Consider the following 20,387-nt stretch of genomic DNA (forward strand, 5'->3'; position numbering starts at 1 on the left):
CCAAAGATTAAGGCCTCTGGACCTCTTTGGGTCTAGATCCATAACACAAACTCGAGAAGGGACCAAATACTCCACTTAATCAACCTCTAAAAGGGTTAGAAAACCCTAACACTAAGAATCAACACCAAAACTGAAGAAGGACCGAGAATAATACCTCAATACAATCTCTATGAGCTCAAAAACCACCAAAATTGCACCTCCTTCAGCCTCCTCTTTCCTTGATCACCTCCTTCTTGCAAAAACACCCACAAAAGGATCAAGAATGGCCTCTCCTTCCTCACAAATGCTCTAGATCTCTTAGGGTTTCTCTCTGGGGGTTGATGGCCACAAATAACGGCCATAAGGGCCTTTAAATAGGTCCCAAACCCTGGAAATTAGGGTTTCATTAAACAGCGTGGACTCGCCGAGTCCAGACGCGAACCCGCATACGAAATCGCGACCATACTCTGCGAGTTTAGATTCCAACTCGCCGAGTCTCCTCACAACACCCAAAAATATAAAAGAACAAAATAATACCTGGGAATCCGGATGTTACAGTTTAGTTGAAACCCTAGTTTCTAAGGACATAGGTCTTTGTCCAAAAGCCTTATTACTCCAACTCAAAGCATGAAAATCGAGATCTAGGTCCTAGACACCAAGTGAACACGTAAAGTGTCAGACTTTGCTTCCATGCATGGCCTTTTGGGGCTTAAAAGGCCATAATAATGTCTTTATGCTTACATAGGGCTTCCATGGTCATAAAGTTAGCACATTTATGCCATGAAATCCCTTCTATATCCAGATCTGAAAGGTAAGCCACTTGGGACGTCCATGTCCCAAAGATCAAGATTCTTGAACCAAAACCCACATAAAATGGAACTAAGTAGATCTAATGAACTAACAGGCAAGCTAGAGACTTGATTACCAGAAAATGATGAGGATGGAAGGAAGTCTCTTGATATACTATCTTCTCCTTGAACCTTCAAGCTCCTTTTTCTTCTTCAAGCGTCAAGAACACACAAAGATTACTCAAGAATGGCTCATAAACTCACAAAATGTCCTAGGGTTTTGTGGATTGGGGTTTGGGACTTGGAGGCTGGATATACGGCCATAAGGTGGGGATTAAGATGCTTAAACAGGGTGCAAAACCCCGAAATTAGGGTTTCACTACGACAGACCTACTCGCCGAGTTGAGGGCTCTCAACTCATCGAGTAGATTACTTAAAAGCCCGTGTCCAATCTGGTTTCTACTCGACGAGTCGGGGGCTACCAACTCGTCAAGTAGCTCTACAAAAATAAATAAGTTATAAATAAACGTGTACTAGGAATCAGGCGTTACATAAACACCTCCTAGCAATCCAAACAAGCAAAAACTTAAGCATGCTTTCTAAAAATAGAAATTTGACAAAAACTCAACGGTAAACATTGACATTAGTCAGCCACCATGAAGTAGCCATCCATGGCCATGCCATGGCCCTTGTATATCAAGAAGGTCGGCCATTTCCGAGTTGTCATGTCGTGGGCACTTGTTTCCAACAACTTAATAGATTATGCCATATTTTTCGATTCCAAGAGCTTGAAAGCTCAGATCTGATCCATTCTATGGTTTAAATGGATAAAGTTTCCAACTTTATCCATTAATAGACCCAAAGAGATTAAGATCTCAAACCCTTGTTCCAAACAAGACAAGATACAACAATACCTTAACCATTAATCCTTTAATCGCAAAAGACACAATCCGAAACTTTCCAGAAGGGTTTTCCTTTACCCTAAGAGCCATAAAGTTGGTTGCTTTATAGACATGCATGTCCAATGCATGTCTCCTCCATTTTATGTCAATAAGAATGATAAAGAGGCTTGAAACTCACGCATAGGATACCATACAACATGAAACATCAAATATACAACATATGATCTTAAAGGGACCTCTAGGATCCGTAAAGTTGCCAACTTTGTGGAATCCTTCCATTATAACTAGGTCACAAAAGAAGAAAATGGAACCAAACCTTAGATCTATCATCATAGAAGAATAAAGTAAGGAGCTTGGAAACTAACCAAGGTTCAGAGATGCCTAAAAGAGATCTTCACTTCAGCCAATAGGCACGTTAATCCTTTCTAATGCCTCTTTTTTCTTCAAAAGCAAGAGAATTCACCAAAATAGACTCACAACTCACAATGAGGAATTAGGGTTAGGATTTCTAAAACTCGAGGGTGATGGAGGCTGATAAGGAACCCTAAAAAAGACTTAGAGGAGGTTTAAATACGAATCTAACTCTAAAAGAATCATGGGCTTGGGCTAAAACAGATGCCACGCCGTGTCGGTTTAATAACTACACGATCTTTTATTCGATGTCATGCCTTAGGCATCCTTGCCCCACGTCATGGCATAAATTATTTCCTAAAACTGCGTCTTAGCCCCTGATAAATATAAATCTAAACTAGTCTGGAACATGGGTGTTGCAACTCTCCCCCTACTTAAATTAGATTTTTTCATTGAAATAATTCATTACAACTTACTCTACCACACCCGATAACCTTGCCAGAACTTCCTGAATACTAATCAGGACTAAGAAGTCCTCTTTTCCAGATTACCGTCTTCCATTTCTGTTATTAAATCCCCAAACTTAGATGCGATCAAAAATCCTAATGATGAAAAAAATCAAACCATAATCCTTTGCCCTCAACCAACTAAGGAAGATTCCAACTACTCTGCCTGGAAACGAAAAACCATAACCATGTCTAACCTTTAGACAACCAAGGCCTTTTTCAATCCACAACCCTGACGAGTCCTCGCAGAAACCCAAATTGAAACCAAACTCTCCATCCCTGAATTGCTCCATTGATACTAGAAAACAACATTCCTGACTATTCGCTGATGTTGTTAACCGCGTACCCGAATACGAAAACGATTACCAACACAAACTCAAATGTTGATGCCCTACCAACATACAAATCCCATCCTACTGGCTGACATTCACATATTTTATCCATTTAAGATCTCTGTAACATCTCGGAATATCAAGAGTAGAGTTGAAGGGCTAAAAGAGTAAAATGGAAAAGGCAACTCGGCGAGTCCACGAGTGGACTCGGCGAGCAGGGTCGCTACTCTAGACGCGTGTTAAGTGACCAACTCGGCGAGTAGCATGGGTGGACTCGGCGAGTTGGTGCTGAGTGGAGAAAACCCTAATCTCGAGGGTTGAGCCCTATATAAAGAACATCATATCTTCTCCCCAGCCTCATTATCATTCCTTGAGTTTCAGAAGCCCTAAATTCATGTGGAGACCCCATTGTTGAGTGAATTAGAGCTTGGAGAAGGATATTTGGTGCTTTAAGCTTGAAGATTGGAGGCTTGTATCAGGAAGCTTGGGGGAATCAGGAATCTACAGTTTGTTGGGCTCATTCTAAGGGTAAGCAACCATTTCCTTAAGCTATTTTCTTCATGGGATCATGTGTGGTGGTTGATATGACATCTAAATTGAGATAGAAGCTTGGATCTGAGGATGATACTTTAGATCTAAGCTTGGGATGGTCTTGTATGTCATAAAGTCCCTGTTGATGAGTGATTGAAGGAGCTATCTTGTCCCAAACCCAAACCTTAGAGTGAAAATGCCTAGATCTCCTTGGATTCACGTAAAGTTTGCCACTTTACGTGATGGGTGGCCTTAGGAAGGGTAGATCTATGGTTTGGATCATCTGCATGGCTTGGAAAGCCTCTGTATGGATTCAGACCCGGTGGTACTCGGCGAGTCATATGGGTAGACTCGGCGAGTTGCTTGCAGATAGGCTGGAACTCGATGAGTTGGAAGAACAACTCGGCGAGTTGGATGAAGATGGCCTGGAACTCAGCGAGTTGGAAAAACAACTCAGTGAGTAAGTTGAAGATAGCCTTAGACTCGGTGAGTCTGTTCTTGGACTTGACGAGTCTTGTCGAAGAGTCCTAATCTTTTCTGGTTCAGTCGAGAATCGGTGAGTCAAGGGATGACTCGGTAAGTTGTGTGTGAGTGGACTCAGAGTTGTTGAACTCGGCGAGTCTCGGGGTGACTCGGCGAGTTGAGTCGTGGATTGGGGAATTCTGAGCATGGGACTCGGCGAGTCATCGGGTTGACTCGGCGAGTAGAGTCAGTCAGGGGTTGACTTTGACCAAGGGTTTACCAGTGATTCCAGGGGCATTTTGGTAATTGTTGGATATTGTTTTGAGTTTAGTGCCTTGGTGGTTGTCCAGTGGTGGAGGTCGTATCAGTGATCGGAGCAGCTTGGGTTATCTGTTCAATCGGCAGTTTTGAGGTGAGTTATCCTCACTATATCAACAGGGTCTAAGGCACCAAGGTCGGCCCTTTATCGGATTGAGATCCAGGTATTTGTTGTTATGTTATTGCTTTGATATGTTTACATCCTGGTAGCTAGGATGGTATATGTTAGAGACCTGGTGAAGGTCGGCATCCTGTTATGTAGGATGATGCTATGCTAGTGATCGGTTAGGTCGGTACCTGGTTAGGATGATGATATGTTATGTGATCTGCTAGATCGGCTTGTTGACTGTGAATTGTTATTTGATTGTATGTTTATGTGCACATGGTTGTTGGACTGGGGTTGGGTTGAGGCGGGTCCTGCTTTGTGCTGTAGGCCAAGATAACCAGGGCAGACCGGTTGTCTCGAAGGCCTAGCGAGCGGTCCGGATAGGCTGTAGGCCCCAAGAGGGCGGACCAGACGTGTTGAGGCTCAGAGAGTGGACCAGACCGACTGACGGCCCGGTGCGGGAAGACCAGTCATACTGTAGACTCGGAGAGTGGACCAGGCCGACTGAAGGCCCGGTGCGGGCGGACCAGTCATATTGTAGACTCAGAAAGTGGACCAGGTGGATTGAAGGCCCGGTGCGGGCGGACCAATCACACTGCAGACTCGATGTATATGGCTGGACTCGGAGGGTGGACCAGGTGGACTGTTGGCCGGTGCGGCAGACCAGTCACACAGTAGACCCGAAGTGCATGGCTGTTCTGTGATCGGATATGATATGGCATGTTATGCGTGTATGGTATATGTGGTTGGTATTTTGGGGATGTCTCACTAAGCTTTCGGGCTTACATTTGCGGTTTAATGTGTTTCAGGTTCTTCACGGGACCGTGGCAAGGCGAAGGCGTGATCGTACCGTTCCTCATGTTTTCATCGTGATGTGATTCTGGGAATACTTTAAATAAATTGTATTGAAAACCTTTTTGTGATAACTTTAATGGAATCAGGTTGTTTTTGAAAAATTTTAAATTGGTTGAAATTTTTCGGTCGTTACAATCTCCCTGGTCCCGAAATGACCTGCCATTTAACTGACGTACCAGATTTCCAACTGGTTGCAATAATAGGCTCGAATTTCACCCAATCCCAAATCCATAAATTGTACCCAAAAACCTTAGATACACACTTTACTTATTGGCAATTCATCACCAACCTACGACTCCCACGTGCATAATGATGGTCAATCCAAGAACCACACGTTGCATTCAAATCCATCATCAGCTCAGGTGTACATCCACCAGAAAAATCACTTAAAACATTTACAACAAACTCCATGACTTGATATTTCAGAACTAACACACAACATTGGTAACCAAACTCCTAATAAATAGTCTACCAGCAAACATGGTTCATAATGTAAACATTCAACAAGGGAATTCTGATGCACAGTTAAAACTCCCGACAAACTATTACCGCCTAAATGATCCAAACCGGCTGGTCACTAAGTCTCATGACTCCTAGCAGTGTGTTGGATAAGGTGTTGAAGTCCATAACTTTATTTGGTATATACTTGACCCGATCCGGCATGGTTAATTTGGGTTTCACTCCACCCGAACTATTTGTAGGGTTAAACCTTTGAGAATTGTGTGTTTATGATCTGTTAATATATTATAAGTTATAATATATTAATATGAAATCATATTATCTAAATAGTATTGATCATAAATTAATTTGCAATTAATTTGGTGATAAAAAAGGTGACTAATTAATTATGAGCTCTTGTATCTTATGTAGTGTGGGTTAATACTCATTTGGAATGGGCTTGGCATGCATGGGAGTCCATGGAGCTTTTAACCCATGGATCCTTGGAAAGGAAGAGTCATGGGTATTAGGGTTTACATGGATGTAACCCTAATTCCCCACACTATATAAAGGAGCTTATGATGCTTGAAATGGCACTAGTTGTGTGTGTGTGTGTAAGAATGTTGCCGATTTCTACAAGCAAACATACACTCTCATAGGTTTTCCAAAGTTTTTGGTGATTTGTGATTTCCATTTGAGGCGTCCACACTATTGGTGCTTGGCTCTCAAACTCTAAGGAATCAACTCACTATAAAAAACGGTATGTAATTCTTCTAGCTTTTATGTTTAAAGTTCCCCATGCTATGCTAGATATGTTTTGAACCTTGGAAAAACAAATTTGCATGTATTCATAGTAAAACAAAAATCTAAGGTTTCTAGGGTTGCATGTACACCATAGGAGTGTTAGGATGCTTAAAACCCAACAATAGTATTAGAGCCTAGGATTGTTTTCTTGAATACTTGATGCAAACTGTGAAAAAATCAAAAAATTGAGTTGTCTGGGGGGACTCAACGAGTCCAAGCACAAATTCATCCTACTCGTCGAGTAGGTTCCTGCACTTGACGAGTAGGAGGCTCAGACTGCAGTTTTTCGACTTTTGTTGCTAGAAATGGACTAGAAACATTACCCTAAACTGTTTTGGTGTTTTAAAACTTGTTTTAGATGGTGTAATGGTTGTGCTAATCCATTTACAATGGCTTATCAAAATTCCATGCTTTATATGTGTTCATATGATTCTTGAAATTTTGATATGATATTCATGTTCTTATGAGTTATTGTTAGATCATAGGAATTACTTGCTAAATTGTTTAATGATTAATTCTTGATCAATTATGTGTTTTAATGGAATCCATAATTTTTCCTCAAGTTATGGATTTCCAAAGGTCAGTTTCTTTTAATGTACATTTAAAACACATAAGTTACATAAAAATGAAGAGTCTTCACTTTTATGATGTAACACCTGGTTCCTAGTACGTATTTTTTTAAATTAAGCATTTTGGCATTTTGGCCTGGACTCGGTGAGTTGGTGGCCGAAATCGTCGAGTAGAAGCGAATTGGACCCGGGAGTTTAGTGGCTGACTCAGCGAGTCAGAGACCGGACTCGGCGAGTCCGTGCTGTCTGGACAAAAACCCTAATATGAGGGTTTGCACCCTATATAAACTCCTTAACTCGGCCTCCCTTGTCCCTAATACTCTCCTAGAGCTGCATATCGAAACCCTAGCTGTTTGTGTGTGTTAAGGCCATTTTGGTGCTTTTGTTGACTTGTGAAGCTTGGAAGGAAGAAGAGGAGCTTGAGTATTCGACTAGGGGCTTGTAAATCCAGAAATCTCATTCCATCTTCAGCTTAATCAAGGTAAAATGCCCCTGCTTTGGTCTTTCTTTTGGTGGTTCATCTTTAGATTGTAGATCTTGGGTGCATTTAGGGCTTTTCAAGCCATTTTCGGATTCAAGGAGTGTTATATGGACTCAAGCTTCATATCTGGGCCTTAAGTGGGGCCTCATGGCATAAAGGTGCCAACTTTAGGGCCATGAGAGCCCCATGCACATTGCACGACCCTTTATATGGATTTTTGAGCTAAAAACCCCATGCGTGTGCATCAAGTTTGGAACTTTACGTATAAAATGGACATTAGGAGGCCAAATCTATGGTTTTGGTGTGTTAGACCTCATTTAAATCGACTGTATGGAATTGTTCAAGGGTGGATTTGGGGAGTTGTTCTTGGCACTCGACGAGTCGGTGACAATTGTGCACCAAACCCTTCCTGTGAATGGGTAAATGTTAGGAAGAAAGTCCCTTGTGGGTTTAGACATGAAAAGGGATCTGGAAGCCATGGGACTCGACGAGTCCATAGCAATCTCCCAATCTTTGAAGATGGACTCGACGAGTTCTTCATACAACTCGGCGAGTCATAGACTGGACAAGTTCTTAAGTTGTAGATGAACTCGACGAGTTCAAGGAGGAACTCGGCGAGGCGGATGAAGATGGTCCCAATGTTATTGTTGAAGGAGAACCCGTCGAGTTTTCTAGACTCGACGAGTGGAGACAGGGTTTTGTTTGGGATTAGAGAAGCATGGACTCGGCGAGTCAGGTCAACTGAATGTTGACTTTGACCAATGTTTGACTTTTACTGAACTTGGACTGACCCTGTTTAGGGTTGTATGTGATATGTGTTGACTTGAAGGTTGTCGTGTAGGTATCGAGGAGTCGTAGGGAGTCGACTTGTGCGCCGAGGAGAGTTCAGACACTACACGACACTGAGGCGAGTTACCTTCCAGTAGGGGTGGGTCTAAGGCCACAATGCTGACCCACCAAAAAGGGGTATTTAGAAGATAATGGTCTTTGTGATAATTGTCTTGGTCTGGTTATGTGTTGGTAGTATGCAATGTGTATGGTAGGAATGAGTTTCCTTGACAGTGGTCCTTGGGACCCAAGGGTAGGTTTGTACCCAGATATGCCTGACTGTATGTTTATATCTGTTGATTATATGTTAGTAGCAGGGGGTGAAATAGTCGCCAGTTACCGGTTGAAAGATATCGATGATGGTTACCGGTTGAAAGATACTGATGCTGGTTACCGGTTGAAAGATACCGATGAAGGCTACCGGTTGAAAGATACCGATGAAGGTTACCGGTTGAAAGATACCGACGATATTGTGTGGTATGTGGTATGATGGTGGAACTCACTAAGCTTTGTGCTTACAGTTTTGGTTTTGGTTTCAGGTACCTCTTCGTCAAAGGGGAAAGAGCCGATTGCGTAGCAGCGCATCACACACACACACATGTTTCCACAAGAAGTTTTCGGTACTGTACATTGATTTTCTATACTTTTGATGTTATGGTTTGAAATACAACATTATGATTTTGTAATGAATGTTTATTGACAATGTCTTGGTAAAAATGTTTGCTAAAAGCGTTAATTCAAAAACGAAATTTTTGGCCTTGAAAATTGGGTCGTTACAAGTTGGTATTAGAACGCTGGTTTGAGGGATTCAGACACACCCTTAGGGGTGTCTGGACTCAAACCGAGGGACTAAAAGATCTTTAAAAAAATGGTTTTCTAAAGGCTAAACTGAGAAATTTTAAGAAAGGCGAAGTGTGTGATGCGTGCGACCGGCCGAGCTCAAGTTAGTTTTCCGCAAGATACCCATACTTGTTAATGTATGTTATATGGTTTTGATTCAGAGAATTGCATGCTAGAATAGGACTAAGGATCTAGGAGGATGCCTTGTGTGCCTAATATATGATTCTGAGAATTGCATGCTAGTTAGGGCTAAGGATCTAGGAAGGATGCCTTATGTGCCTGTTGTATGACTTGTATGCTAGGGCTGTTTAGTCAGTAGTAGGATGGCCTGTATAGGTTATGCCTGGTTTGGTTACTCAAAGCACGAATGCTGCTTGCTTTGTGCTATGGGGTTTCTGACCAACTTCAACTAACTAAGGAGTGGATATGTAACAATATCTGCAAGCTAGTTAGGGGGAGGGGGTGGGGACTCATAGTGCAGCTGATAGAGTAGATTGGAGAGTGCCCTAGGGAAGCCTAGGATGAGGTCAGTGAAAAGGGTATCGGTAAAAGGGACTTGGTGAAGTCGAAGCAATTCTTGACGAAAGTACGGATAGATGTGGAAGTTAGTATGGGCCCGTAATACTGGAAGAAGAGGATCCATACTCGAACCAAGGAGGGCCTAGATGGAACCGGGAAACTTGGAAAGTATATGTGGCCCTGAAATTCGTATGTTTATTTTCATAATGGTGGTCACGCGACATGACGCAGGAGGTTTAGGATTCGGGTCGGGATCGGGCTCGAGGGCAGGACCCGAGCATGTGGATGATGGGTTACATGAGTTCATTGCGTCCGAGATCACGAAGGGTATCCTTGATGCGACACCGGTTATCTTCGGGTCGATCAAGGAGGGGATCATTGAGCTAATGGAGGATCGCCTCAGGGCGTTCCGGAGTGACATGGCGGCTAGCCAGTCGGGACCACACACTCTGTCCTTTAAGGACTTCAGAGGGAGTGGTGCGCTAGATTTCCAAGGGGAGAAGGACCCCATTGCTGCCAAACGATGGATTGCGGACATTGAGTCTACACAACTGACCAGCTTCTGCCCTGAGGAGTCGAAGGTACGATTTGCAGCAGGGTGTTTGAGGGACCGGGCTAGGGACTGGTGGGAGTCGGTTGGTGACTCTTTGGGAGCCTCGACTGTTGAGGCTATGACATGGTCGGATTTTGTGACCTGGTTCAGAGCAGAGTTTGCGCCAGCTATAGAGCTTCAGCAGCTGGCCAGGGAGTTCTTGGATATGAGACAGACTATGGAGACTGTGGTGGAGATCACCACCAAGTTCCGGGACAGGGCTTTGTTAGTGCCCCAGTACGCGGGTGATGAGGAGATGAAGAGGACCCGCTAGCATGACATGCTACGAGCTGACATCCGGGAGCATGTTAGTTTTTTAGCTTTCCCTACCCTGGATTCCTTGATTGCCAGGGCTATGGAGAGGGAGATTGATCTGGAGCACATCCGGAAAAGGAAGGCAGAGGAGTGGCAGACGGCGTGGGCTTCGAGGAAGAAGCCCAAGGGATCCGATGGTAGGCTGAAAGGCCAGTCAGGGCGGGACTGCTGTGGGAAATGCGATCGGTCACATGAGGGAGCTTGTCGCACTCGGTCAGGTTCAAGCTGCTATAAGTGCAACAAGGTTGGGCATTTTGGTAAGGATTGTACTCCAGCGATACAGATGTCAAACCTGATTTGCTTTCATGGAAATCAGAAGGGACACAAAAAGGCCAATTGCCCTAGATTGGTAGCAGCAGCTGCGCCGATAGTGACGCCGACTCCAGCGATAGGTCGGGTTGCGGATGGCCGGAAGGTCAAGATGGAGGCTCCAGTGGTTCGGAGCCGAGCATTTCAGCTGATAGCTGAGAAGGCACGCACTGCACCCGATGTGGTGACTGGTATGATTTCTTATCCTTATGTTTTATTATATATCGCTGTGATTTTGATATATCATGTGCCTTGGTTAGGATCGTTCCATGTGAACGGAATCCCAGTACAGGTGTTGTTTGATTCGGGTGCCACCCGATCATTTGTCTCTCTTGCGCTTCGCAAGAAGTTTCCGGAGTCTTCGGGCACGTTGGATTGCCCTCTAGAGGTCGAGATTGCGGACGACCGGTCGGTACGAGCATTAGGGGTCTATCGGAACCGTGTTTTGAGGCTTTTCGATGAGCGTTACCTGGTAGACCTGGTTCCTATCCCGCTGAGGGGGAACAAAGTGATCATAGGCATGGATTGGTTGAGCCCCAATGGGGCAGTGATAGACTGCACATATCAGCTGGTTCAGATCAAAACCCCAAGTAGGGGAGAGTTGGTAGTTCAGGGCGAGAGGCCGCAGCGAGGACTAGTGGTATGTTCAGCAACGAGAGCTAGGCGCTACCTTCAGCAGAGTTGCGCAAGATATGTTGCCTATGTTATCGACACCCGGGAGGCGGGTAAGGTGACGGTGGGCGATGTGCCCGTGGTGCGTGAGTTTACGGACGTATTCCCCGAGGAGTTGCCTGGGATACCTCCGGAGAGGCAGGTGGAATTCAGGATCGACCTAGTCCCTGGTGCGACTCTGATAGCCAAGGCACCGTATCGGTTGGCTCCTCCTGAGATGCAGGGGCTGTTGGACAAGGGATTCATTAGACCGAGTAGTTCTCCCTGGGGAGCCCCGATTTTGTTTGTGAAAAAGAAGGACGAGTCGCATCGGATGTGTATAGATTATCGGGAGCTGAACAAGGTAACGGTGAATAACCGTTACCTACTCCCGAGGATTCATGATCTCTTTGACCAGCTATAGGGAGCATCTAGGTTCTCCAAGATTGATCTGCGTTTAGGATACCATTAGATGAGGGTCAGAGAGGAGGATGTGCAGAAGACTGCCTTTCGGACGCGCTATGGCCACTACAAGTTTGTGGTGATGCCCTTCGGGCTCAACAATGCTCCTGCCGCGTTCATGGACCTCATGAACCGCATGTGTACACCGATGTTAGACCGGTCTGTGATAGTGTTTATTGATGATATCTTGGTTTACTCCAAGACCCAGGAGGAGCACGGGGAGCACCTGCGAGAGGTTCTGGAGACTTTGAGGAAGGAGAACTTGTATGCTAAGTTCTGGTTACGCGAGGTGCAGTTCCTTGGGCATCTCGTCAACCAAAACGGGATCTCAGTGGACCCAGACAAAGTGGAGGCCGTGATGAGATGTGAGGTTCCGAAGTCTCCATCCGAGATTTGGAGTTTCCTAGGATTAGCCGGCTACTATCGGAGATTCATCCAGGACTTCTCCAAGATAGTCGTACCCCTGACCAGGCTAACAAGTAAAGGTGTGGTCTTTCGTTGGGGGCTGAGCAGCAGGCCGCATTCGAGACTCTGAGACAGAGATTATGCGAGGTGCCAATCTTAGCCCTGCCAGAGGGCATGGAGAATTTTGTTGTGTACTGTGATGCGTCCATCTCAGGTTTGGGTGCAGTTCAGATGCAGAGAGGGCATGTCATCGCCTACGCGTCGAGGCAGCTGAAGCCTCATGAGGCGAATTACCCGACGCATGAGTTGGAGTTGGGGGCTGTTGTTTTCGCCCTCAAGATTCGGCGTCATTTCCTCTATGGGGTTCGCTGTATTATCTACACAGACCATAAGAGTTTGAGATACCTCATGGATCAGCCGAATCTAAACATGAGGCAGCGTCGGTGGATGGACGTGGTAAAGGATTACGATTGCGAGATCCTTTATCACCCAGGTAAGGCCAATGTGGTGGCCGACACGTTTAGCCGCAAGGCAGTGCCGATCAGGGATATCTGCCTGAGGTTGACGGTGGTGACTCCGCTGTTGGAGAGGATTCGGGAGGCCCAGCAGGAGGCCATGAAGGAGGAACATCAGAAGAGCAGGTGGATTGTGGGTCAGGTTTTCTCTTTTGACTATAACAGCCGGGGCTTGTTGACTCTGCACCGTAGGGTGTGGGTCCCATATCATGTGGGTGTGCGCCAGGTATTGATGGAAGAGACGCACAAATCTCGAATCTCCATTCACACCGGGGCGATGAAGATGTATAGGGATCTTCGTCTGGACTATTGGTGGCTTTGCATGAAGCAGGAAGGTCAAGGCCGAGCATCAGAGACCTCACGGCAAGATGCAGCCGTTGGATATTCCACTATGGAAGTGGCAAGACATCACGATGGATTTTATCACTAAGCTTCCCAGGACCGCACGGGGAGTGGATTCGATCTGGGTCATCGTCGATCGATTGACCAAGAGCGCCCATTTCATCCCGATTCAAGAGAGCATCTCGGCCCAAAAGTTGGCCGACATCTATATCCGGGAGGTGGTGGCGCGGCACGGTGTGCTAGTTTCTGTGATTTCAGACAGGGTTGCACGGTTCACTTCCAGGTTTTGGAGGAAGTTTCATGACGATTTGGGTACTCGTCTGCATTTTAGCACCGCCTTTCACTCGTAAACAGAAGGACAGAGTGAGCGGACCATCCGGACTTTGGAGCATATGTTATAGGCATGTGTCTTAGACTTTAGAGGTAGTTAGGATACTTACCTTCCTTTGGCCGAGTTCTCGTACAACAACAGCTATCATGCGAGTATTACCGTCCTCCCTTCGAGATGTTGTACGGGAGGAAGTGTAGGACCCTGATATGTTGGGGTGAGGTTGGTCAGAGGGTTATTGGGAGTACCGAAGTAGTACTCCAGACTACGGAAAGTATCCAGCATGTCCGGAGTAGGCTTTAGACTGCTCAGAGTCGGTAGAAAAGCTATGCCGACAAGCGCCAATCCGACATGGAATTCCAGGTCGGGGATATGGTCCTCCTGAAGATGTCATGTTGGAAGGGTGTCATTCGATTTAGGAAGCGGGGCAATTTGGGCCCTAGGTATATTGGACCTTACAGGGTTGTAGCCCGGGTGGGCAAGGTGACATATAGGTTGGATATGTCAGCCGAACTTAGTCAGATTCATAGCACCTTTCACGCTTCCCAGTTGCGGAAATGTTTGGTGGACGATTCGACAGTAGTGCCTTTAAAGGATATTTAGGTTGATGACAGCTTGAACTACATCGAGCGGCCAGTGGCGATCCTTGACAGGAATTCAAATGATCTGAGGAACAAGAGAGTGGAGCTAGTAAAGGTGCAGTGGCAGCACCGAAAGGGCTCAGAGTGGACTTGGGAGCCGGTGGATGAGATGATAGAGCTTTACCCAGAGCTTTTCTAGGGACAAGCACCAGACTTCGAGGACGAAGTCTAAAATAAGTGGGGGAGATTTGTAACACCTGGTTTCTGGTACGTATTTTTTTAAATTTAGCATTTTGGCATTTTACCCTGAGACTCGGCGAGTTGGTGGCCCAACTCGTCGAGTAGAAGCGAATTGGACCAGAGAGTTAAGTGGCTGACTCGGCGATTCAGAGAATGGACTCGGCGAGTCCGTGCTGTCTAGACAAAAACCATAATATGAGGGTTTGCACCCTATATAAACACCTTAACTCGAACTCCCTTGTCCCTAACACTCTCCTAGAGCTGCATATCGAAACCCTAGTCGTTTGTGTGTGTGTTAAGGCCATTTTGGTGCTTTTGTTGACTTGTGAAGCTTAGAAGGAAGAAGAGGAGCTTGAGTATTGGACTAGGGGCTTGTAAATCCAGAAATCTCGTTCCATCTTTAGCTTAGTCAAGGTAAAATTCCCCTGCTTTGGTCTTTCTTTTGGTGGTTCATCTTTAGATTGTAGATCTTGGGTGCATTTAGGGCTTTTCAAGCCATTTTCGGATTTAAGGAGTGTTATATGGACTCAAGCTTCAGATCTAGGCCTTAAGAGGGGTATCATGGCATAAAGGTGCCAACTTCAGGGCCATGAGAGCCCCGTGCACATTGTAGGACCCGTTATATGGATTTTTGAGCTAAAAACCCCATGCATGTGCATCAAGTTTGGAACTTTACGTATAAAATGGACATTAGGAGGCCAGATCTATGGTTTTGGTGTGTTAGACCTCATTTAAATTGACTGTATGGAATTGGTCAAGGGTGGACTCGGCGAGTTGTTCTTGGCACTCGACGAGTCGGTGACCATTGTGCACCAAACCCTTCCTGTGAATGGGTAAATGTTAGGAAGAAAGTCCCTTGTGGGTTTAGATGCGAAAAGGGATCTGGAAGCCAAGGGACTCGGCGAGTCCATAGCAATCTCCCAATCTTTGAAGATGGACTCGACGAGTTGTTCATACAACTCGGCAAGTCATAGACTGGACAAGTTCTTAAGTTGGAGATGAAGTCGACAAGTTCAAGGAGGAACTCGGCGAGTCGGATGAAGATGGTCCCGATGTTATGATTGAAGGAGAACCCGTCGAGTTTTGCTAGACTCGACGAGTGGAGACGGGGATTTGTGTGGGATTAGAGAAGCATGGACTCGACGAGTTGGTAGGCCAACTCGGCGAGTCAGGTCAACTGAATGTTGAGTTTGACCAATGTCGACGTTGACTGAAGATGGACTGACCCTGTTTAGCGTTGTATGTGATAAGTGTTGACTTGAAGGTTGTCGTGTAGGGATCAAGGAGTCGTAGGGAGTCGACTTGTTCGCCGAGGATAGTTCAGACACTACACGACATTGAGGTGAGTTACCTTCCAGTAGGGGTGGGTACAAGGCCACAATGTCGGCCCACCAAAAAGGGGTATTTAGAAGATAATGGTCTTTGTGATAATTATCTTGGTATTGTTATGTGTTGGTAGTATGCTATGTGTATGGTAGGGATTAGTTTCGCTGACAGTGGTCCTTTGGACCCAAGGGTAGGTCAGTACCTGGATATGCCTAACTGTATGCTTATATATGTTGATTGTATGTTAGTAGAAGGGGGTGAAATAGTCCCTAGTTACCGGTTGAAAGATACCGATGATATTGTGTGGTATGTGGTATGATGGGGGAGCTTACTAAGCTTTGTGCTTACAGTTTTAGTTTTTGTTTCAGGTACCTCTTTGTCAAAGGGGAAAGAGTCAGCGGCGTAGCAGCGCATCACACACACATGTTTCCGCAAGAAGTTTTCGGGACTGCACTCTGATTTTCTATAGTACTTTTGATGTTATGGCTTGAAATACAATATTATGATTTTGAAATGAATGTTTATTGACAATGTCTTGGTAAAAATGTTTGCTAAACGCGTTAATTCAAAAACGAAATTTTTGGCCTTGAAAATTGGGTCGTTAGATATGAACCATTAACTCATAAGTTATGAAATGAAAGGTTTTGAATAGTTTCAAAACTTGCCCTCAACTTTTGTAATTTGTAAAGTCACACACACTTTAATTCCAACCCTTAGGATTTTAAAAGTTAAAATTCAACCCTTATACTATTATAAGATTAATGGTTAATATATATGTATATATATATATATATATATATATATATATATATATATATATATATATATGTGTATATATATATATACACACATATACATACATATATATATATATATATATATATATATATATATATATATATATATATATATATATATATACATATATCTATGTATAAGATCAAGTTGTTTTACCGGTAGTAGGCCTCATTCACGAAGTCGTTCTATAAGGGGGGTATAAGGTTGTTTCCTATAAAACGGCAGCTTAATGGGTGTCCACTCTCACCCACCGCTTCCTTGATCGGTGGAGGGTCGTTAGCCGAACGGGTAGGACAATGACTTTAATTCTCATTAAAAGTATAAGGATTATTATAAAGTAACTAAATGTTTTTTTTTAAATTCTCAATCTTAGTTACTTTAGGAAAATGTGAAAGTGGTGCTAACCCATGAAATTCACACTTTGTACCTTACCAAGTCGTTGGTGGAGCGTGTGTGTTTAACCGACACACTAACTTGGACTAGCAAGGATAACAAAGGGTGACTTAATGTTTATCATGGATCCGGAACATTAGGATGGTCATGCGTTACGAGGACAAGGAATATGTCCTCGACAAGGAGCTTAAGGAACTCGATGAGACTACTGCTACTCCTGAGGAGATTGTTGAATATAGGACACATGAGAGAGATGCCACCAAGGTGGTATGCATCATGATGGCCACGATGATAGCCGAGCTCCAAAAGTTCTATGAGGACTATTACCCTTTTGAGATGCGCTAGGACTTGACGGAAAGGTACGATCAGAGTGCTCGTCAAGAGCGGTATAACATAATCTCCTCCATGATAATAAGCTGAATGAAGGATGGTGAACCCATCACGGGCGACATGCATAAAATGCAAAGGTAGTGGACCGTTTACAGAAATTGAATGTGAACTTCCCTGAGGAGTTGGCAATCAATATCATTTTGCACTCTCTACCCTCGTATGATGATGAATTCCGCATGACATACCACATGAACAAGGAGGAAGTTACACTCAGCAAGCTTCAAGGACTTCTGATGACCGCCGAAAGTGGTCTTAAAGGTAAGTCGGTTGTTACTACTCCTACTCCATAGCTACCCCTATTTTGGCTATCGGGAAAGGCAAAGGCAAGAAGAGGAAGACCCGTTCGAAGGGTAGCAAGGGGATGTCTCTTGATGGCTCCTCATCAAGTGGAACCAAAGGTGGTTCTGCTACTCCTTCTGCCATCCCTAAGGATGTTGATTGCTTCTATTGCCAGAATAAGAGGCACTAGAAGTGAAACAGCCCAAAGTACTTGCAGGGTGTCAAGGATGGGAAAGTGAAACCATCCCATTCAGGTTTTCACACTATATTGTCTAATAACTCACCATATTCTAACTCTTGGGTCCTTGATACAGGTTGTGGTATTCATATATGTTCTGGTTTGCAGGGCCTAAGAAGAAGTGAGGATGTGGAGCACGGGAAGATAAACTTAATCATGGGAAATAGGAAGGTTTCACCTATTACCAAGATTGGACTTTATACTTTGATGCTAAGTAGTAGGTTAAAGTTAGATTTGAATAAATGTGTTTACTCGTCTGAAATGGCGAGGAATATTATTTCCTTTCATGGTTTGTACAAACAAGGGTTTACCATTTCTTTTGATAATGAAGTTTGTGGTATCAATGCTTTCTTTAATAATGTTCTTTATTTTAAAGTATTACCTTGTGATGGTGTGTATTAAACTGTGTCGGTTGTAGATAACCTAGGAAATAATTTGTTGTGTATTGATTCCTCTACTAGCTTGGATAAAGCATCATTGTGGCATTGTCGTCTTGGACATGTAAGCAAGAAACGCATAGGCGAACTCCAAAAGGATGGAGTCTTGGAGTCATTTGAGCTAAATTCAGATGATAGTTGTGAATCCTGTTTTCTTGGGAAAATGAAGAAAAAACCCTTCACTGGTTCTTGTGAAAAGGGTGAGGGTTTGTTGGACCTTATACATACAGATGTCCCTTCAAAACTGCCACAAGAGATGCTAATAGCTATTTTCTGACCTTTACTGATGATTATAGTAGATATGGTTATGTCTACTTAATCAAGCATAAGTCATAAACTTTTGAAAGGTTTAAAGAGTTTAAACACGAAGTAGAAAATCAATTGGGCAGGAACATTAAGATGCTTCAATCCAATCGAGGTGGTGAGTATCTTAGCATAAAGTTCATCGACTATCTTAAGGAGTGTGGGATTGTCTCACAATTGACATCTCCCAGGACACCACAGTTGAATGGTGTGAATGAGAGGCGTAATCGAACCTTGTTGGACATGGTTCGCTCCATGATGAGTAGAGCTTCGCTACCAATCTCTTTTTGGGGGTATGCCTTAGAGACTGCCGCCCATATCCTTAATCTAGTCCTTACAAAGAAGGTTGTCGAAACACCTCATGAGATGTGGACTGGGAAAGTTCCCAACTTGGACACATCAAGATTTGGGGTTGCGAGGCTTTTGTGAGGCGCAAGACTAACGATTAGCTCGAACCTCGAAGTGAGAGGTGTATTTTCATCGGCTACCCACAGAAATCCTTTGGTTACCTCTTCTATATACCCAGTGAGAATGTGGTCTTTATGGAAAGGAGAGGGGTCTTTCGTGAAAGGGATTTCAAGAACCAAGGAAACAGTGGGAGGTAAATTGACCTTGAAGAACTTCAAGAGTTAAGTGGTGAAGGAACCTCCAACCCTAGCAATCAGCCTGAGGAGGAAACTCCTGTTGATCCAACTAACGAGTCTGTACCTCTGAGGCGTTCCATGAGAGTTAGGAATGCACCTGAGCATTGCTATGGTTTCCATATTACTGCAGAAGGTGATACACTTATCAATGATAACACACTGGTAAATCTGGATGAACCTAACAGCTACACAGAAGCCATGGCAGGCCCTGATGCTGCTAAATGGAAAGAGGCTATGGACAACGAGATATAGTCCATGTATGACAATCAAGTTTGGAACTTGGTTGACAATGTACCAGGTCGTAAGACAGTCGGGTGCAAATGGATCTTCAAAAAGAAGATCAACATTGATGGTAATTTACACACTTATAAGGCGCGACTTGTTGCAAAGGGCTTTTCTCAAATTCTAGGAGTTGATTATGATGAGACCTTTTTCACCGGTAGCAAAGATTAAGTCTATTAGGGTTATGTTAGCCATTGCTTCATTTCATGACTATGAGATATGGATAATGGATGTCAAAACCGCTTTTCTTAATGGGAAGTTGGCTGAGGATGTTTACATGAGTTAGCTAGAGGGTTTTGTTAGCAGAGAATACCCTAATAGAGTGTGTAAGCTTGAGAAATCCATCTATGGATTGAAACAAGCACCTCGCAGATGGAATCTCTTTTTTCGATGAGAAAGTCAAAGAGTTTGGTTTTTCGAGAAGTGAAGATGAGTTCTATGTATATGTCAGATCTAGTTGGAGTATAGTTAGCTTCTTGGTGTTGTATATCGATGACATACTGCTCATAGGAAATGTCATCTCAACTTTGCAGGAGGTGAAGTCCTGGCTTGGGAAGTGTTTTGCTATGAAGGATCTTGGAGAGGCTGCCTATATCCTAGCGATAAGGATATTAAGAGACATGAGTAAAAGACTAATTGGACTTAGTCAGAGTACCTACTTGGACAAGGTGTTGAAAAGGTTTAACATGCAGAATTCCAAGAAAGGAGAATTACCGATCCAAAGCAATGCCAAACTAAGCAAGGCTTAGAGCCCGAGTACAGAAGCTGAGATAGATGAGATTAGTCAATTACCATATGCTTCCGCTGTTGGCTCGATCATGTATGCTACGACTTATACATGTCCTGATGTGGCCTTCGCATTGAGCATGGTCAGCGGATATCGGGGGAACCCTGGCAAGGCTCACTGGACTGCAGTAAAGAATATTCTCAAGTACCTGCGAAGTATGA

This window comes from Lactuca serriola, chromosome 9, assembly GCF_051521515.1.
Source record: "Lactuca serriola cultivar US96UC23 chromosome 9, Lser_US96UC23_V15, whole genome shotgun sequence".
Lineage (NCBI taxonomy): Eukaryota > Viridiplantae > Streptophyta > Magnoliopsida > Asterales > Asteraceae > Lactuca > Lactuca serriola.